We start from the raw sequence: 22687 nt of genomic DNA on the forward strand, positions 1-22687 counted from the left end.
TGTCACCTAGCTCACATTACACTGTTACATTATAGTTACTTCCCCTCCTGCATTCTACAGAAGACTCCCTTACATAGTAGCAATCTCCCTCTCTCCCTCATTAGTCTAGCAATCTCCCTCATGTCACCTAGCCCACATTACACTGTTACATTATAGTTACCTCCCCTCCTGCATTCTGCAGGATACTCCCTGACATATCAGCAATATCCCTCTCTCCCTCATTAGTCTAGCAATCTCCCTCCTGTCACCTAGCCCACATTACACTGTTACATTATAGTTACCTCCCCTCCTGCAGTCTGCAGGAGACGCTGACATAGCAGCAATCTCCCTCTCTCCCTCATTAGTCTAGCAATCTCCCTCATGTCACCTAGCCCGCATTATGTAACGGTTATATCTTTTTGGGAAAAAAGGAATGAGAGATAGATTTAATTTATATTGAATCATCAGCACCATTCCCAGAATTGGTGATAAAACACAATGATCCCTATGGCTACATGCATGTCTTGTGGCCATTTATATGGAACACGTGTAAAGCACAATAACAATCCCTGACACGTATCTGTGACTTTTCTTTAGCTAGTACAATAGTTCTTACTTACTGCTTTGGGGCTCATCTACATTTGTATATGTAATTTTAAGATTCCTCTTATACTGTAAGTAGCAGTACACATCTCCTCTGTAGGGGCCACGTTCACAATCTCTATTCACAATCTCTCCATATATGGAACTAGCCACGCCCTTTGGGTGGAGCATGACACGCCCCCACAATGGAGTGCTGAGTCAGACAGGGGGTGTATGCATAAGGACACCCAGTGTTTACTGGGCATACCCACGAAAACACTGGGTACACCCAGGAAAACACTAGGCATCCCCATGCAAACGCAGGTGGGCAGCTGACGTCACAGGATGTCACTCACCCGCCCCGTTCTCAGTCCAGACACCCCAAGTCTAAAGCAGCCCATACACGCTGCTCTGTGGGCGTGCTGTACTAGCACGGATCACATTGCATTGCATTGCATGTGCATCCGTTGTGCATGCAATGCGATGCAATGTGATGAAACCTAAGTACAAAAAGTATGTTTCATCACATTGCATCGCATTGCATGCACAACGGATGCACATGCAATGCAATGCAATGTGATCCGTGCTAGTACAGCACGGAAAGCAAGCCCACAAAGCAGCGTGTATGGGCTGCTTAAGTCAACTCAGACTGACTTAAGGTGCCCATACACGTTACAATTATTGTATACAATATCGCATCTCATTGCATCTCTGATTTGCGATAAGATGAGATGAGATCTAGTACAAAAAAGTAGGTGCAGCATATATTTTTTGTACTAGATCTCATCTCATCGCAAAACCGAGATGCGATGAGATGCGATATTGTATACAATAATTGTAAAGTGTATGGGCACCTTTAGTTTTGAAAACATTAATTCGCAAAGGGATGCGTGGACCGTGGCGGGCATTCGCTCGCCCCGGCCGACGGCGTTACAAGGCTCGCTGCTTAGCGAGTTCATTAGAATAATCCCCATTGTGTCCTTCGTTTGCAATCCCCTACAAATAATATTCAGATCAGAATTTATTGTCATTGCTTATTTATTCAGAAGTAATTCACATCTCCAAACAAAACATCTCGAGCTCTGAAAATCCAGTTAATTTGAGTATTGCGTAAAATGACATTTAATTGTTATCGGAGTCCGGGAATGACAGGTAATATTCTCGTGTTGCTTATTCCACGCACAATTTCACAGCATTATTTAAACGCCATCTCATTTCTTACACCTTTCAGAGAAATGTTTTTTTGTCAGCTGAATGTATGGATAATTAAATTAGTCCCCCAAGCTTGACCTTATGTGGGGGTGAAAGGATTGTGGTGTCGATAATAACCTGCTGAGGTCCGGGTCCCATCTGCAGAACAGGTATCTCCTAATTGACAAGAAATTGAGGTTGCTAATTTCAATTAGTGGAAGAAATTGTTACCCTTTTTCCGTTTCCTGTTAATACACTCAGGGTCACCGGAGCTGCTGGGAAATATATTCAGGAGAAATAGGATGTAATTTGGCATCACACAAAGTCGGCGCACTCGTCTGATCTGCAGATGGAACAAAAGTATTTGTAATTTGTTTCTTCCATTTTCTTGCTGCAGACCTAACACAATGCAATTATCTGTCAATCCGCTCTTCATTACATCTATGGAGGACGCAAGGGGGTGTCAGGCGTTTATTCCACAATGCCCAGATTCATAAACCAAGCGCCAGTAAATACAATCTCTAAAGAACATCATGAAACCTAGCAGTATATACTGTACTGTACGTTTATAGCAGAGCCACTCGTACATTCCAAAGCCGTCTGGGAATGACCAGCTGGGAGTTACTCACCTGAGCCCCTCTGATCCCTATACAAGTCAATATTATGCTGTTTTAGCCTTGTACTGATTACTATAACTGACCCACCTGGAGGAGGTTGAATACCTCACCTGGCCACACTCGTGGAGGCTGATTACCTCATCTGGCCACACCTGCAGGAGGCTGATTACCTTACCTGGCCACACCTGCAGGAGGTTGATTACCTCACCTGGCCACACCTGCAGGAGGCTGATTTCCTCACCTGACCCCACCTGCAGGAGGCTGATTACCTCACCTGGCCACACCTGCAGGAGGCTGATTACCTCACCTGGCCACACCTGCAGGAGGCTGATTACCTCACCTGGCCACACCTGCAGGAGGCTGATTACCTCACCTGGCCACAACTGCAGGATGCTGATTACCTCACCTGGCCCCACCTGGAGGTGGCTGATTACCTTAGTTGAGCTCTAGGAAGTTGCTAGTCACTTCACTTGGCCACACCTGGAGGAGGATGCTTACCTTACCTTACCTAACCTGACCCTACAGTGTTAAGATGGCCATACATCTACAGATCGATTGTCAGATTGGGCTGGTTGGAACAAAAACCTGGTAATTTCTGAATGACAGTTTTTGGCAGTTTTTGAGCATTTCAAAGCAAATGGTGAACTGTCATTTGCTCTCATCCATTACCAGGATTTTGTTCCAACCAGCCCAATCTGACAATCGATCTGTAGATGTATGGCCAGCTTTATCTCACTCAACCCTATACAGTGTATAGCAGGCTTTCCCAACCACGGTCCTCAAGGCACACCAACAGTGCAGGTTTTAGTGATATCCAGGTTTGAGCACAGGTGACTTGATTAGTACCTGAGTGATTCTGATTAATCCATCTGTGCTGAAGCCTGGATATCACTAAAACCTGCACTGTTGGTGTGCCTTGAGGACCGTGGTTGGGAATGCCTGGTATATAGAGACTAATTACTTCTACAGACCACACCTTTGCATATCTCTGGTGGCCCTCTGCCCGCGCAGCCTAGCTGCAAAGGCAGGTGCAGGGGCGCCATGTTTTGGCTCACAGAGGCTGCATGTCATCATGCAGCCGCTACAAAGGCAGGTGGTCCGAACACACCTGCCTTGTCCGGACCGCACTCACCCATTTCCACCTCACCACCACCCACCATCACTTTAAAAAATACAACCTCAGTTTGAGCCCTTGCGCATGCATGCTGCGGTGTGAGCAGTTGTGTGAAAATCGCTGATTAGCAATGTTCGCACAGTAGATTGGCTTACCGAATGAGCCCCAATATCATAGCTGCCTCCCCTCCTGCATTCTGCAGGAGACTCCCTGAAATATCAGCAATCTCCCTCTCTCCCTCATTAGTCTAGCAATTTCCCTCATGTCACCTGGCCCACATTACACTGTTACATTTGTGGGGGGAAAAGGAATGAGAGATAGATACATTTACTGTACATTGAATTATCAGCACCATTTCCCAGCACTTTACCGAGTATAGTATCTGTTACTAACTGCTTTGGGGCTCATCTACATTTGGATATAAGCAGGGCTATTTTTGTGGCGGAACGGTCCGGAACGCCGTTCCTGAAGTTCAATTGAAAAATTACCTCACCAGGAACGGCGTTCCGGAAGTTCAACGCCGGGCGCAGGCTGCACGCACAGAGGTTATCTACAATGATAATCTCTGTTTCCGCGGTGGCAAGGAAGATGTACTTCCTGCCACCGCCCCTTGGCCTCCTACTCCATGGATGCGCCTGACGTCAGTGTCAGTGCGCGTCCATGGTGACTCCTGCGCCCTCCACATCCGAGACACGCTGTCCCGCCCCGCGCCCCCCCCCCCCCCCGCCTCTCTTGTTGCTCTCTACCGCCGGGCGCCCGCCCGCCTCTCTTGCTCCTCTCTTCCGCCCGCCTGTCTGAAGCGCCCCCAGGATCCACTCTCCCTCCACCTGCCTGCCTGCCTGCCTAAGGGAGCTTACTCTCCAGCCCCTTCAATTGCCTGGTACAGTAATTTACTGAACTTCACTGATTGATGTAATGTTATCTTTAACACTGCTGTTGCTGTCTGAAACATCTTGGTGTGGGCCATATGTTTGGGCATCTCTGTGTGGGCTACATGGGCATATCTGTGTGGGCCTTATGAATAATAGGCATCTGTGTGTGGCATATGTATAACGGGCATCTGTGTGTGGCATATGTATAACGGGCATCTGTGTGTGGCATATGTATAACGGGCATCTGTGTGTGGCATATGTATAACGGGCATCTGTGTGTGGCATATGTATAACAGGCATCTTGGTGTGGGCCTTATGTATAACTGGCATCTTGGTGTGGGCCTTATGTATAGCGGTCATCTCTGTGTGTGGCATATGTATAACGGGCATCTCTGTGTGTGGCATATGTATAACGGGCATCTCTGTGTGCGGCATATGTATAACGGGCATCTCTGTGAGTGGCATATGTATAGCGGTCATCTCTGTGTGTGGCATATGTATAACGGGCATCTCTGTGAGTGGCATATGTATAACGGGCATCTCTGTGAGTGGCATATGTATAACGGGCATCTCTGTGAGTGGCAAATGTATAACGGGCATCTCTGTGAGTGGCATATGTATAACGGGCATCTCTGTGAGTGGCATATGTATAACGGGCATCTCTGTGAGTGGCATATGTATAACGGGCATCTCTGTGAGTGGCATATGTATAACGGGCATCTCTGTGAGTGTCATATGTATAACGGGCATCTCTGTGAGTGGCATATGTATAATAAGCGTTACAGTGTGGGGCATATGTATAATAAGCGTTACAGTGTGGGGCACATGTATAATAAGCGTTACAGTGTGGGGCATATGTATAATGCAAATCTCTGTGTGTGGCATATGTATAATAAGCATGACGGAGTGAGGAATTATGTATTTTTTTTTTCTCTCTCTCTTTTTTTAATGTAATGCCCCGCCCCTTTTGTAGCTCCTCCCACATCACCACCCACTTTCTGCCCCCGCCCACAGTTCCTGAACCTATTTTCCTACAAAATCAGCACTGGATATAAGTCATTTTACAAGATTCCTCTCAGATGTAGCAGTACAGACCCACGCTTCCAGATGTTCTCTTTTCACAATCTCTCCATATATGGAACTAGACACGGCCTTTGGGTGGAGCATGACACAACCAGTCAATGGTGGCGATTTGCAAAATTCTAATACCAACTATAATCTCCCTGAAACTCGTTTTCAGAAGTAGGCAAGTATGTCCAATATCCACAGGAATTATGGCATTAAATGCCAGCATCGATCAATAGCTGCAGCGGACAGGACAAGACTAGGAAACAAGGGGCCTGATTCTGGTTCACTCGCAAAAGCAGATTCTCTCTCTAATGGAAAAAAAACATGCTGCACTGCAGGGGGGCAGGTGTAACAGGTGCATAGAGAGTTACATTTGGGTGGGTTATTTTTATTCTGTGCAGGGTAAATACTGTCTGCTTTATTTTAATACTGCAATATAGATAATCAGTTTGAAGTACAAACCCCACCCAAATCTAACTCTCTGCACCTGTTACATCTGTCCCACATGTAGCGCAGCATGGTTTTGTCCATTAGAGAGAAAATTTGCTTATACAAGTGAACCAGTTACAGGCCCTAGGTTCTCTTTATATCTTACAGCCTATCACAAAAGTCTGGAGTTAGGTGTACACACGGAGCGATCCTTCTAAGCGATTTTGACTACATAGTCAAAATTGCTTAGAAGCTTAGTAACGATCTCTGTCAAGGTCAGACAAATCGCCCTATAAAATCGCTTAGTAAAAAAGAGTTGCCAGGCAAGAATATTTTGACTAGATCGCTGGCTTTCTAGTCAAAATCGCTGCTATTCACTGCTGAGGGAGATATTCACTAGGCGATCTAAAATGAATACCAAGCAAGTATGTTAAAGCTGGCCATACATCTACAGATCGATTGTCAGATTGGGCTGGTTGGAACAAAAACCTGGTAATGGATGAGATTAAATGACAGTTGCCCATTTGCTTTGAAATGCTGGAAAACTGCCATAAACTGTCACTCATCCATTACCTGGTTTTTGTTCTAACCAGCCAGATCTGACAATCGATCTGTAGATGTATGGCAGCCTTCATTCTGGTATAGTCAAAATCGCCCATAGACAAAATCGCTTAGTCAAAATCGCTGTTGTATCTAGTCAAATCGCTTAGTCAAAATTGCTTAGTTAAAGTCGATCACTAGCAAAAATTGCTCCGTGTGTACACCCCTTTAGTCTGGAGAGAGAGAACAGTAAACAAAGCTCCAACTTTTCTTCTTCTGAGACAAACTTTCAGGACACAATATGTAACGGGGCAGATGGCAGGTAGATCGCCAACATCGCATTTAAGTATAATTGCCGTGCCCAGAGCGAAAGGTCATTATCCTTCATCCTTTGAAACTCACAGTGAAGATGTTTACTGAGAACCCAGGACACGCTTCTGATTTTTAATGGGAACTATTATGTGCGATGATCAGATGAGTGTAAATTGTGGTGGTTGTTGTTTGTGGCGTTGTACATTGTGATATTGCTGAGGCGTCTGCCTCTTGCGTTACCTTCCGGGGATGTTTCTGTTGTCTGATCCTGAATACATACAGACATTTTTGATCTCCAGAACCTTTTTATCATGGCTGGATGCAGGCTGGGAGTGTTTGTGTTTCTTCAGCGCCGGTAGCCGTCCTGTGAGAGCCATTCATTCCGCGCACAAAGCGATGGCAGGTCGGGAGGTTAATTCCAAAGTTCTAGGATGGGGGAAAAAAAGAAATGTTTAATCATGTTTTCTGCGCTCTGCAAAGTACAAGACGGCCCCAGACATGATTTGAATACATCTCTTCACACGCCAGGACCTGAGAGGAACAATAACAGACATTCATTTTATTTACTACATTGTCAAGTATTCTTCTATTGCAAAAATGTCTGAACCTAAGGATTCACAAAATAGCTGTTTGTTTGGTTGGTACATCAGGGAAGAACAAAAAAAGTTAGTTCACAATATTGGGCAACGTTTTCCTCAAACCATTGGTCATAATGGAAGTCCGATTTATATGGCATAATAGGTCTGACTCAAAGACAAATGCAATCCGGATTTTGGCGGTTGAGCGAGCACGGTCCGACTGCGCACACATCTGTTGTACTGAAGATATTGTGCCTTAGTCTGATGTGGTTGGAGGTGCGGCACAGTTGGAGCCTCTCTCAACTATCTTCCTTAGGTCGTGGCTCATCATGGCTATCCTATTGTTTTCAGCAGCAATACAATACATAGAACAATGCAGTAGGGGTTTAGCAGAGCAACCTATTACTTACTTAATCCTATTAAAGGACTAAGGGCGAGATGTATTAAAATACATCGCCACCCTTCGCGCCCCCCCCCCCCACCCCGCCGCGATGCCAGCGCATATGTACTAACATATGCGGCTGGCATCGCCGTGCGGTGACGGAGCCCCCCCCCCCCCGCGATACCTGTACTCTGGTGTGCGGGGGGTCTCTGTCACCTCCCTGCTGCCTGGCTCTCCCCTCACGCCAAGGACAGCTAAGCAGGCTGTCCCCGGCGCCTCCTCCTCCCCCCTGCAGCCGGAAGGATGTCCGGCTGCTTCACTAGGGGGAGGAGGGGTTTACCTTCAGGGGTCCAGGAGGACCCTTCAGGAAGGTAAGCCAGAGGGGGGGTCGGCGAGGCAGCGGGCTTGCGTTGGCGGGCGGCGAAAAGAAGCCCATAGGCTTTGGGTGACGATACCCTTCAATGCGGTATCATTTTTGATACATTGGAAAATGCGGTAAATCCGGGGTTTTACCCCAATTTCCGTTTGATACATCTCGCCCTAAATGAGGAGGGTTCCATCTGTAGTGCAAAGTACTGGACCCATACTGCAGATATGGGTCCGGTGAATGCACAAAGTACCGGACATCGTTGGATGCACTATGGTTGCACACTGTTTATGCTGTATTTTATCAACACATCCTGTACCTTGTAATTAGTTTTTTGTTTGCTATGTACGGCGCTGCGGACACTTTGTGGTGCCTAACAAAAATAACTACTACAGTACTACTACACTGTTTAATTGATTAACAGACTGCTTCCATTTGTGAGGGAGGGGGCAGGGACTGCCTCCATTTTCCAAAATGGTGGCGTGTTGCTTCCGTCTTGGTGGAGTTAATAGGTCAGAATCTCCGTCAGAACCCCATGGGTCACCCAGCCAGCCAATGGTGTCGCAAGTGATCTGATGCAGCGTCTAGGATGTAGTACAGAACTCTAATGCAAGCAGGAGGCCTCTACTTATATCAGACGCCCCTCCAGTACTGCTTCATTACAATACTAGTGTAAGCACTTGCAGCAGAGACTGCATCTCAAACCACATCTGAATCAGACCTGTGCAGCAATGCGACGGTGGCCACAGACCACATTTCTTTATAAAGTGATTGACAGTCAGGGACCGTTATGGCAAGCGGCACGCAACCATTTTTCCCTTCCTGCAGACACACTGTCACGATCCAGGCTTGCGCTATGGTTTGCACCCAGAGGTTACTCACACTATTCACAAACAGCACGAAGATCAGCAGTCAGTCTGCACTCCCAGCGTTCATCCAGCACTGTCCACATTGCCGCAGGACAGCGCACCTCTCTGCCATTAGTGGACACAAGTCACAAGACCCTGCAACACTCCACCATTACCACAGGCCTCAGGCCTGTCGGTATCACGTCAGGGCCCCCTCCAAGATCCAAACATGGGTGCGGCCATCTTTGGATTCTGTCACATCCTTCTCCAAAGCCAATCCTGCACTACCTTTTTGTCATTTGACCACTGCAACCAATCACCTAGCACTGGCTCCTATAAAGAGTAAGGAGGCCATTCACAAATGGCCAGTGCAAAGATGTCCTCAGCCTAGCTGAATCTTAGTGCAAGTTGCCAACCTGTTGCACGTGTGGCTCCCCTTCGGTTGTAGCTATTACTGGAATCTTTCAGTTCCAGCTGATTCCTAAAATGCCACCATAGTTGTTCCGCCATTGATCGCCTTCGGTGTACCATGTGCATTATTACTCGCCATTAGTGTACTATCGCAATTACCAGTCACCATCGGGGTGCCACCATTGATAACAGCCACCATTGCTGTCTCCCATCAGTACCCGGTGTTCGACCTCTGTGCCTGATCTATTAGTACACCTTCCAGCTTCTGCTCAGCACGGTGTAATTGACCAGTACCTCTTCACATCCACTGGTACCTCGTCACCATTGGTTCCCACCATCAGTACCTGTCTATCGAGATTCCAGTAGTAGAATAGGGTAGCACCGTACTAGACTCCTATTTATGCAGAGAAGTCCCATCAAGCCCCCACACTTCTAATTATATCAGGCCCCAGAGCTATACAAGAGGTCAGACAAAACCATCAGGCGTGACACACGCTAGGCTACCACAGGCCTACTAGCTGCTATAAAGCCATTTTCTGGTGCACAGGACTGAGACACCCACTGTCAGTGGCTGTAGAGGCTTTAATACCCAGGGCCGGATTAAAGGGGGGGCAAAGGGGGTCAGTACTCCTGGGCCCCCCTCTTGTTAGGCCCCCCTGTGGTTGGATTTTTTTTATATTTCTTTTTAGCTAAAGGTTTTGTGCATGGGAGTGGGGTAGTGCTGCAGCTTCACCTATCTGCCATTGTGACAATGATTAATGGTGCTGAGCATTGGGTGCCAAGGCATACTGACTGCACAAGTGTGCATTGCATTACTGGGAGTTGACTAAGTCCCATGACACTTTGCACAAGAGGGCAGAGGCTGAGAAGTTTGTGCTGAGCTCTGATGGAGCTCATTACATGCTTCTCAGGCCAATGGAGGACAGCAGCAGCCTAGTCATGGGAGGGTTATTGAACAGAGGCAGCACTGAGCCTGTGAGGTCTCCTACAGTCCTACAGAGTAAGGCACAGAGGGACAAAGACAGGCTTTTCATGTGATATATATATATATATATATATATATATATATATATATATATACCCCCCTGCAGTTACCCATTGACCAAGTTTATACTGCCTTTACTCTGTGTTTTGACAGTGTAATATTCTCCCATGCAGTTTGCGACAAGTGCAAGGGGGCCCCACTGTCTAAAGTGCCCTGAGCCCCCCGAAGGCTTAATCTGGGACTAGAAATACCACCTGGTGCATTTTAAGCGCTATGCCAGGAGCAGGTTCTCCATCCATCTATGGTCTCCTATGTGAGCCGTTGAGCACCTGGGAATGTCGCCACTTTCACTGACATGCCCATTTACTGCACCACCAAATCAATAGCACATGATTGGCACAGTAATCTACAGAGATGCAGATATGCAACCACCAATCAAAATGTCTGTCCACCTCTAAATCAGGCCATCGGCCACTGTCACTATAACGTGTGCCAAGGAAGTGTTCGGCAGTCACTGTGCCCTAGGGCGTAGCTCATTACCACGGAGGAGACAGATTATTATTATATGGAAGTTCCCTCCTGGTGAGATTAGCTCAAATTTACTTTCAAATGTATCTAATTTGTATTCAGATCATTTCCTGTTGTTTACCCTCAAATAGATGTTAGAAGACGTCTTTAACAGATCTTTTTGAACAAGAGATAAAAGTTTTCCCAGCGATATGACAGAAACAGAGCAATCAGCCAAATGTTTGAAATAAGTGTAACTATAATACGCGTGCCTTGCTCATTTCTTTTCAACTTGATGGCGAATGAATGGAATGCAAATGCCGATTCATTTCTGAGCAGATCAGAGAAGATCATCTGAAGCTGGATATTATCTGCCTGAGAAAAGCAATCTACGCTGTATACTCTCAGTCTGCGAGGGGTTATATATGCTGTATACCATCAGCCTGCGAGGGGTGATACACACTGTATACCATCAGCCTGCCAGTGGCAATCTATGCTGTATGCCATCAGCCTGCCAGTGGCAATCTATGCTGTATACCATCAGCCTGCGAGTGGCAATCTATGCTGTATACCATCAGCCTGCCAGTGGCAATCTATGCTGTATACCATCAGCCTGCAAGGGGTTATATACGCTGTATACTATCATCCTACGAGCAGTGTATGCTGTATAACATCAACCTGCGAGGGGTGATATACACTGTATACCATCAGCCTGCGAGTGGCAATCTATGCTGTATACCATCAGCCTGCCAGTGGCAATCTATGCTGTATACCATCAGCGTGCGAGTGACAATCTATGCTGTATACCATCAGCGTGCGAGTGACAATCTATGCTGTATACCATCAGCCTGCGAGTGGCAATCTATGCTGTATACCATCAGCCTGCCAGTGGCAATCTATGCTGTATACCATCAGCGTGCGAGTGACAATCTATGCTGTATACCATCAGCGTGCGAGTGACAATCTATGCTGTATACCATCAGCCTGCGAGTGCCAATCTATGCTGTATACCATCAGCCTGCCAGTGGCAATCTATGCTGTATACCATCAGCCTGCGAGTGACAATCTATGCTGTATACCATCAGCGTGCGAGTGACAATCTATGCTGTATACCATCAGCGTGCGAGTGGCAATCTATGCTGTATACCATCAGCGTGCGAGTGACAATCTATGCTGTATACCATCAGCGTGCGAGTGACAATCTATGCTGTATACCATCAGCGTGCGAGTGGCAATCTATGCTGTATACCATCAGCGTGCGAGTGGCAATCTATGCTGTATGGCATCAGCCTGCGAGTGGCAATCTATGCTGTATGCCATCAGCCTGCGAGTGGCAATCTATGCTGTATGCCATCAGCCTGCGAGTGGCAATCTATGCTGTATACCATCAGCCTGCCAGTGGCAATCTATGCTGTATACCATCAGCGTGCGAGTGGCAATCTATGCTGTATACCATCAGCCTGCGAGTGGCAATCTATGCTGTATACCATCAGCCTGCGAGTGGCAATCTATGCTGTATACCATCAGCCTGCCAGTGGCAATCTATGCTGTATACCATCAGCGTGCGAGTGGCAATCTATGCTGTATACCATCAGCCTGCGAGTGGCAATCTATGCTGTATACCATCAGCCTGCGAGTGGCAATCTATGCTGTATACCATCAGCCTGCCAGTGGCAATCTATGCTGTATACCATCAGCCTGCGAGTGACAATCTATGCTGTATACCATCAGCCTGCGAGTGGCAATCTATGCTGTATACCATCAGCGTGCGAGTGGCAATCTATGCTGTATACCATCAGCCTGCCAGTGGCAATCTATGCTGTATACCATCAGCCTGCGAGTGACAATCTATGCTGTATACCATCAGCCTGCGAGTGGCAATCTATGCTGTATACCATCAGCGTGCGAGTGGCAATCTATGCTGTATACCATCAGCCTGCGAGTGGCAATCTATGCTGTATACCATCAGCGTGCGAGTGACAATCTATGCTGTATACCATCAGCGTGCGAGTGACAATCTATGCTGTATACCATCAGCCTGCGAGTGCCAATCTATGCTGTATACCATCAGCCTGCGTGTGGCAATCTATGCTGTATACCATCAGCGTGCGAGTGACAATCTATGCTGTATACCATCAGCCTGCGAGTGCCAATCTATGCTGTATACCATCAGCCTGCCAGTGACAATCTATGCTGTATACCATCAGCGTGCGAGTGACAATCTATGCTGTATACCATCAGCGTGCGAGTGACAATCTATGCTGTATACCATCAGCGTGCGAGTGGCAATCTATGCTGTATACCATCAGCGTGCGAGTGACAATCTATGCTGTATACCATCAGCGTGCGAGTGACAATCTATGCTGTATACCATCAGCGTGCGAGTGGCAATCTATGCTGTATACCATCAGCGTGCGAGTGACAATCTATGCTGTATACCATCAGCGTGCGAGTGACAATCTATGCTGTATACCATCAGCCTGCGAGTGACAATCTATGCTGTATGGCATCAACCTGCGAGCGATGATCTACCCCGTGGCCCTCATCCTGGTTGACTTGCAAAGCTGCGGATTTTGCAGCTTTGGGAGCCAACCAAACGCAGCCCGCATGAACGCTCCCCCCCCCTCGCACAGTGAATATCCCCGCACACATGCAAATGGGTGTTTTGCATAAACATCCATTTGCAGCCTTGCGTGCAGGGCCAAAATCATTGAATGGTTGGCGAACATCGAATGATTTCCTAAGCACTCGCAAATCTAAGTCCCTCACTGGTGACTCAGGTTTGAGGTGCCCTGCAGCCACGTGAACAGGCAGCTGACATCCAGTGACATCAGGTGCCCGCTCCTGACACTCGTGTCACACCGAAATTTAAATGGGAATGCCTAGCGTTTTCAGGGGAATGCCAAGGAAACGCTTGGCGGTCCCATGGTTCAACCTGTTCCTGCCGCCCCGCGCGGTGGGAATGGGAACTGCTCCGTGCAAATGATCAATTCCCATTCGCTCAAAGAGCCTTCCCATGCGCACATACTAAGCATTGCACTCCTGTGTAAATGCGCAGGGGAGCAAACAAACTAGTATGACGGCCCGGATACCATCAGCCTGTGAGCAACAATCTACTCCGGTTATTATCCTGATCCCCGCATACCCCTTCTGCTTTTTAATTTTCAATATTCTTTGAAATAAGGGCCACACCTCCTGCAATTAGGTCACACCCCCCCAGAGGCACCAGGGCCAACACTGCGTTCTCCAGCCCAGGGACCTGCACCACACAATGGTGAAAAAAGCAACAATGTTATATTACATTTGTTAGAAATAAATCCTCACACAAAAGCCTTAATCAGTCATTTGTACAAGAATGTCCTAATCTGTATTACATACTGTAGCTCCCAACTTTCTGTGCACAGCCGCATCAAAAAAGGGGTGCAGTCACAGGCAGAGGAGGCGGGGCCTCAGGTAGAGGGTGCAGGGCTGAATTTCCAGTGACCCCCTGTTTAGGCCATTTCAGGGGCGTGCCCAGCATTTCCTGAGCAGCTGGCTAGCCCCTGGTTTCTTCTCCACACTGAATTCAGGAATCAACAGAGGTGATCGCCGGCTCCCCTAACCTGACCTCCCCACCCACCCATGGGTCACTACAACCTGCTGCAATTAGCACATGGAAAGAGCCTGGAGCAGGCAGCAATAGAGGGACCACGCTGGTAGTATTTAACATTTGGAGCCAGCAGTGAGCCAAACAGAAGCCAATGAGCAGTAAGCCAAGCCCGCCCATACTCCAGTCCTGGGCCTGCATCCGCATAGCAGCAGTGTGGAGTGGAGTGCTCCGCAAGCTGACATAGCCACTAGCCAGCAGCCGACTCCAAACTCATGATCCAATCCACACCGCTGCCATAAGGACCCAGGACAGGAGTCCTGGCAGTCCCTCCCCTGATAGTGGCCCTTATTATGGGTTCTAAAATAGGGCGTCTCAGTCCTTGACCTTTCACCTGCAGGAATCCACACCAGGCAACCGCCAGTAGCCATTTTGCTGCCTGCGCTTCTGTGTCTGATTCAGAATCAGGCCCTTCACAGTGAGCACAGTGCCGACTTTATCGGATGTCAGCGCCATGATATGCGTTAGCGTCTCTATCGTAGATCACCTCTATCTCGGTTGCAGGTCAGATTCTGTCAGGAGGCAGAGAATGGGGCGGAAGAGACGATGTTTTCCCAACAGCTAATCACATTACAATTCTTATTCTCCTGGTCTAGATGGTGGAATGAGAGCCAGCATCTGTTCCGGTGGATAACAACACATTCTCCGTACAGTGTTTTCTCAGCTGTCTGGATAAATGACAACTCTTGTTAATTCATTTGAAAAAGTCTGCAATATGGTGTATTAGTAAGCTGCAAACAAAACCAATATGCAGTATGCATTTATTAACCCTTTGTTTCCCTGTGCATTTCATAGAATGTGATGGCGATCGTTTGCCACAAATGTTCAAGGGTTTTGCCATCCATGGCATAGGTCCGATAGCTCTGCCCATCAGCAGCAGTTGGTACGGCGGTATCTTTTTTAACCCAGTGCAGGGAGCACAGAGCTTAGCTCCACCCACTGATGTACTATGCAAAGTCCCACCCCTTTCCCCTGATTTGTTCCTAATGTTGTACATTCACTGCACCAATTGCCATCGATGGTGTAAACAGGTTTTGCGGTTGATAAAAAACCATCGATGGCACCATCGATAAAGTCCATCAATGATAGATAGGTCCATGGCCATAGATGACATATAATAATAATTGCAGAGCTCATAGTTAAGTACATTATATTTCCTTTTCGCATAATCCCTTTATGACCCTACAGAACCATCCTGTCCAATTTATTGTTAATTAATGGTGGATTAGATCAAGGATCCATGGTCCACCCAGAGGAAACGCCATAGAAAAGAAGGTTTTTCACTATATTTTACACCCTGGTCTTCAAATTCAGCACAATACAGAATTATTGGGATCATGTAGTTGAGCGAAGATTCCCAACTGCGCATAAAATATAGAAAACCGCAACGGCGCAAGCGTTGCACAGGGCGTAGGCACAAAGAGGCGGTTGGCACAGACAGTATCAGAAATGGGGTGGCAAAGTGGCGGGTGTTCCTGGGAATAGACTGGGAGGTGGATTGAAGTGCACCCACAAAAAAAGTCAGTCTCATGGGCGTGGGCTAGAAGTGTCCCAGAGGCATGGGTGCCCGCGGCTGCATTCTCGGGTGCACACAGAGGCCATATTCGGGTGGAGATACCGATGCACCGTAGGCACGGTAGGCGTCTCAGCAGTTGCTCATACAGATGCACGCTTGTACAGCTGGGAAGTTCGCACCTGCAACAGCATCCACCTCTGATCACACCTGGAATCACATCAATAATCAGGTCTATTGTCAGATTATATAACACTCGCATATGTCAAAGCAGAGATGATGGACTCGGTGTAGAGAGGTGATGCGATCACTGACCGTTGGCCATACATCTACAGATTTATTTACAGTTGACCATTTGCTTCGAAATGCTGGAAAACTGACAAACTGTCATTCAGATATAGTATTACCAGGTTTTTGTTCCAACAATCCGGATCTGACAACACATTGGTAAATGTACAGTATGGCCAGTAGAGGTAAATGCGTAATCACACTGATAATTATACACAGCATGGTATTAACCCCTGACCCCTGTATGCTACATGTGCAGTGACAGCATCTTCTCTTCCTATGCAGTTGTATTCTAGTTATAGTATAATGGGTAACAAAAACCCATAAATAAACCTTCTGCACTCGTTCTTAGCAAGTTGTTAAAGAACTAATAAGGTGGCAGGCAGCCTCCATAGAACAGGTCTGCGGGAATAGCGTAACAAGAACCTTTATATTGTCCATGTACATCAGTGAGTCCTGACTGTGTCACAGTTGCAGTGGCCGTTCCTGGGCATTGACACTAAGGAGATGGTCTGTCCTTATGGGCGCACTATGGGAGTGTCACTGGTGTGTAGGTGAAAGTGTTTACGTACTCGCTTATATACCGCACAAGCGACCGTTAACAGATTTTTGTGTGTGGATCAAGAGGTCGACAGTCAAAAGGATCAACGGCACAAGGTCAAAAGGTCAACATTACTTTTTATGTCGATGTCGACACCTGTCAACATGGCCCCATTTACTCCTGCACGTACCCTCTTATGTCTTCACACCGTTCCCAACTGTAGCTCACGTGGACGTCAAAGCATGACACAGTTAAAAAAAATTGAAAATCTGCCTTTTTATGCGTCGACCAGTACGTGCCGACATTTTGTTTGTGTCGACCTACAGTAGTGCTTGTTGACCTTTTATCAAAGTCAACCCAGTGTTTACGGTATGGTGTCGGCCTGTTGTCTGTTTACCTACACACGGTCGCCAGATACCCAAATATTACTCAAAAGAAAGTTTGGACCACACTCATTGTCTTTATGGCTATTTACCCACTCACATATTTACTTGTCTCTCTCTCCCTCTCTCTCCCTCTCTCTCTCCCTCTCTCTCCGTGCAATACGCCGGGCGATCTGCGCACCAGGCAGCAATAATTAGCAGCTTGTCAAACATTTTTTTTCCCTACATCTTAAATTGAGAATAATGGTGTAATTGTCCTGCTGAGAAAACTTTTTTTTTTCTTCCACTTTTGCATCAAACGCAGAGCGAGGCCCAAAGGTCAAACTGGAATTGTTGCTGCAGACTGTACGCTGAAAGGGGGAAAACACATTTGTTTAATCCCTGCAAGCCTTGTTCATGATCCGACATAACAATGCACGGAGGTGGCTGCTTTCCAGTAAATAAGCTCTGGAGCCTTGTAACTTCAGCAAAAGTCAATTTTATAATTAGCTCATTAAAAGCTGGTTGGCCAAGCTCCAGGCGCAGTGGGCAGATGTAACGCACTTAATAAACACCAGCCGTCTCCCACCCTGTGGAGAGGAGGACTGGTCGCTGGCCATGGTGCTGATTTGAGAGGCTTTCTCTTTACAGAAGAGCCCCAGAAATCCAGCAACTCACATAGCTCTTATGCTGGTCTTGTAGATGTAGGTCTTAGTAAATTTTGGCCTTAGAGGGTCACAGACGTACCATTGAAATGTCCACCAGCCATATGACAGGTGCGGTTTCTCCATCTGAGAATGAGAGCATTCAGTAATACGTTTATGGCTACAAACCCCGTTACCTCCCAGCAACACCCCCTTATATTCATAAGCCTCACATCTGATTCTATGCCGCACCTGTGGGAGCTGACAGTCGGAACACATGTGTTACCTATTGCATGCCAACCATTTGGGATAGACCTATTGACTCTATCTAAACACTGTAGATCAAGCATGTCCAAACTATGGCTCTCCAGCTGTTGTGAAACTACAAGTCCCATGATGCCTTGCCACAGTTTTGCTATTAGGGACTGCTAAAACTATGACAAAGCATGTGGGGATGTGTAGTTTCACAAGAGCTGGAGGGCCACAGTTTGGACATGCCTGCTGTAGATTTATCAACCGGAAAAAGCAGTCGGAATGCCGTTGTTGGTATATTGAATGTCGGCATCCTGACTGCCGGGATTCTGACATTGTATTGTTTACTGTACATACAGGGACCCATTATTGTGTGGTATAGCACCAGGGCCGAATTAAAGGGGGCAAAAGGGGAAAGTACCCCTGGGCCCCCCCCCTGTGGCTGGCATGTATTTAAAAAAAATTATATTTTTTAGATAAAAAGCTTTACCTATCTGCCAATGTGAAAATGATTAATGGTGCTGAGCATCGGGAGCCAAGGCACACTGACTGCAAAAGTGTGCAGTGCATTACTGGGAGTTGACTAAGTTCCATGACACTTTGCACAAGAGGGCAGAGGCTGAGAGGTTTTTGCTGAGCTCTGATTGGTGGAGCTCATTACATGCTTCTCAGGCACATGGAGGACAGCAGCAGCAGCCTAGTCATGGGAGGGTTTTTAATCAGATGCAGCACTGAGCCAGTGAAATGTCCTACAGAGTAAGGTGCAGAGGGACAAACACAGGCTTTTCATGTAGTGTGTATATATATATATATATATATATATATATATATGATCACCCCCCTGCAGTTACCCATTGACCAAGTTTATACTGCCTTTACTCTGTGTTTTGACAGTGTAATATTCTCCCGTGCAAGTTGCGGCCAGTAATGACAAGTGCAAGGGGGCCCCCCTGTCCAGGCCCCTGAAGGCTTAATCTGGCACTGTTTAGCACCACTGTACTTACAGACACAATGGGGATCCTGCATCTAGGTCTCATCACTAACACTCCCCGATTCTGAAAACAATAGGACGCCGGGATGCGCACCAGGGACCAGGGCTTAGTTGCGGCATGTGATACATCATTACGGTAGAGGCTGCAAAATTAGCCCCTGATTCTGTCCTTTACGAGAACAAGGTAAGAAACTCTCATATATAACAGCAATAATAATGGCTCATTATCAGACAAATCTGGAATAATGAGTCCTCTCAGGATGAAGAGATACTGTAGATGGTGGTTTAGGGCTCACCTCTGCTCTGCTGATATCAACCTGCTTCTGGCTTTTAAATTGTAGCCACTTAACATCTATCGTTTGCTTGGTATTTTACATGATTCAGCCGCATCACATGCGCTGAGGACCCCGCTATAAGAGTCCGGTATCCTTACATTACACCGTTAGACGAATGGAGGAGAATGCAGCAGGGACTGCATGGGGAGAATTTACCCATAGCAGCCAATCAGCTACTACGTATAATCTTATAGAATGCGCTTGATAAATGTTACATTAAAGCTGATTGGATGTCAAAGGCAACACCCCCCTGGCTCACCTCTCCACTCTTATCACTGCTTCATAAATGGACCCCATGTCTGAAAATATAATTTCCAAAGCACCCATGGTGAAGCACACCAGTGGTCCCCAAGCTGTGTGGCATGGCACTTTGGCTCGCCGGAAGGCTACTTGCAGGGGTGTCATGGTTTGGTGGTCCAGATCCCCTCCTGGGGGCACCCGATGTTAAATACGCCCCTAAACCACACAATATAACACATTTAGCTCTAATACAAGTCTGTTTATTTGCCGCAATCTCTTCTGTATAAATTGTTTCCCTCTCTGTTGCTGCTGAATTAATTTCCTGCCTGGCATCTGTGGTACAGGTTCCATTATCTGGGATCTGAGACGCGCGTCACAATAGTGCTATTCTGATATTAATAGGTGCTTTAGGGTAAGGTCAGATCAGAGCTACTATTGTATTCATTCTTAATTTCCTGCACATCTGAATGTAATCAGCTTAGAAGTGTGCGAGGAAACAGCACTTGTGGCCAGTCAGATCACCCGGATGTTAACCGCAGTACAGAGTATTTCAGAGCACACAGCTACTGTGAGGAATTCATTCTTGCTGTCCTAGTTTTCCTATGAAGGCAGTATAGCTTCTGCCGACCATGCGGCGCTCAAACTTGCCTAGTGCCTCCAAGCCACCGCGGGGTCTGTGGAGCTATAGTTACGCCGGTGGCTCATGCATTGCACAGAGTGTGTATTTATAATGTGTGCGGCGCTAAAGTGGTTATGTGCACCACTGCCATAGCGCCGGACCAAGTTTCGATACTGTGACCGAAGATGGAACCAAAAGTACCGAAGGTACAGTACTGCAGAACTTACAGACGATTAAAGTGGGCGTTCCAGCACATGGATGTACACCAGGGATGGATTTGTATCCCCATGCATAAAGTCGCAGACAGTCGACCATCAAACGATGCAGCCTCAGTTGCACCCACCTCCGAAGAAGGCCAAGGGCTTCCTCTGGGTGAGATTGAGGGGCACATTTGGCCTACACACCACTGGTTGGATAGCCCAGGCTGGCGCCATAGGCAGATTTGCTTAGAGTGGGCTCTGGTGGGCAGAAAGCCAAACAGCCCATACTGTACATTGACACGGTACAGTGTGGCAGAACAGGTGACGCCATAATATCCACGTAAACCTCAAAAGAGCCAGATCCAGAAGAACACAGAAAAAAGCCAGATCCATGTAAACATGCTCCAATTAGCTTGCGGCTGGCACCACATTTGAAATCCTATCAGCGCTGTGTGCTCCGTGGCTGCAAGCGCCACGTACCCTGACTAATGATAACTCTAATTTGAAATCCTCACTAATCCAGTACATCAGTATACTGTATGTATACAGAACTTTATTTGTAAATGTTAATATAGTTAAGTGTCAAAATCAATTTAAAATACATGGTTGTGGCTCTTTTTAAGTCAGAGGGTTTGGGTGTAGTCAGGTTTCCTGGGCCTCTATGAATCTGTGTGTGGAAGGACCTAGCGATATCCTAGCCCAAGGCTGCATTACCAGATAACATCCCCAGCATTACAGCAGAGGGCCGGGACGGACATTAATAAGAGCTGTTTATGTCTGTAACATGTGGGTTCAGCAATGTTTAACTTCCCCCTGAAGAGATTGTGCCACAGAGATCTGCGCCGAGCTACAAATCACCAACAGGAATAAAACGGAAGCCTCCTCTCTGGCAGAATCTCGCAGGCCATAAAATGCAAAATAAACCATCCAAACCCGGCGCTGGTGAGAAATTGTATTAATCCGTAGCCTGGAGGAGACGTTAGAGCCATTTAACAAAGAAAACATATTAGAATATTTTATGCATTGCGCTTTATGGTCTTTATTTCTGGGTCACTTCTGAATGCACAGCGTCTTAATTGGATCATTTATATCTGAAGCAGAATGGGAGATGGGAACCCGGTGCTGCTCTGATGTGCTATGTACCACGTGCGAGACTCAGAGGAGGCTTATTCACTATACCGTTTATGGCATGGTTGTAGTCAGTAGCCGGGCTGCTGTGGGGGCAGGAGTGATGCTGGCACTGCTACTCATGGGCAACTACAGGAAAGCCTGAGGCAATGGCGTAACTGCCAGAGGCAATGAAGGGTACTGTAGGTGGGAGGGCAATCTAGGGTGTTGGCTCTGTGCCATGTGCTGCCGGTAGTGATGGAGACAGTAAAATATTGATAACGGTACAGAGTGTGGTTACAAATGGCCCCCTAGGCCTGGGAAATAATTATCTGTGATGAAGGAGCCCGGGTCCACCATCACCCTCTGACCCCCAGCAGCAGCCTCTTTTTGTGTATAAGGTGCATCACTGTGTGGTGTAATGTGTATAAGGGGCACCACTGTGTGGTGCAGTGTAAATAAGGAGCAATACAGTGTAGTGTAGTGTAATGCGAATAAGAAGCAATATGTTGTGGTTTAATGTGACTAGCTAATATGGCATGATGAATAAGGAGCATTGGGTCAGGGGCATTATTATAAACAGTGCTAGGAGCAACAACCAAAATTTTGCATAGGGCATCAATTTATAGTAGCTAGGGCCAGCTCTGGGCCCCATAGCAGCTGCACTGCCTGCACCTATGGTAGCTTCACCCCTGTATATAACACATGTAACTGTGACAGGGAAGGTGGCCCCTCTCAGCTCTGGGCCCCATAGCAGCTGAACTCCCTGCACCTATGGCAGCTACACCCCTGTACTTTTGCTTTACTCAGGCCCCATATGTATACAGGTTAATTGTTAATTATATATCAAGATATACTTTGTGTATTCTCAAATGATATGACATTTAAATTCTTCGGAATGTATCGGCTTTTAATTCAGTTCTTTCTGGCTTTCCTGCTTTGTCCTTATTAGGAGTAAATGCATGTTAGAGAATAATAATATCTATTAGTGAACAGCTGTGGGCCCCTAATTGATATTCAATGTTCATTGCACACCTGTTCTGGTTAATGTGTTACTCAGTCTTCCTGCGCTCAGTGAGAGCGCGCCGTGTGACGAATGCTGCTTCGTTCTAACACCTGGAGACAGGGACTGGGGCATTTCATAGATTTCTGGGGTATTTTATTCAC

At 46.9% G+C, this 22687-nt stretch overlaps 1 long non-coding RNA gene across 1 annotated transcript; it reads right to left on the minus strand.

Moving 5' to 3' along the window:
- Positions 1–1643: 1643 nt before the first annotated feature.
- On the minus strand, positions 1644–15203 carry LOC146050018 (uncharacterized). The gene is made up of 3 exons (XR_014466253.1): positions 14916–15203; positions 6945–7130; positions 1644–2095 (listed from the first exon to the last, which is right to left on the minus strand). It is a non-coding gene; the product is annotated as an uncharacterized LOC146050018 (long non-coding RNA).
- Between the last annotated feature and the right edge of the window lie 7484 nt (positions 15204–22687).

This window comes from Crinia signifera, chromosome 12 (genome assembly GCF_055691185.1).
Source record: "Crinia signifera chromosome 12, ASM5569118v1, whole genome shotgun sequence".
Taxonomy (NCBI): Eukaryota; Metazoa; Chordata; class Amphibia; order Anura; family Myobatrachidae; genus Crinia; species Crinia signifera.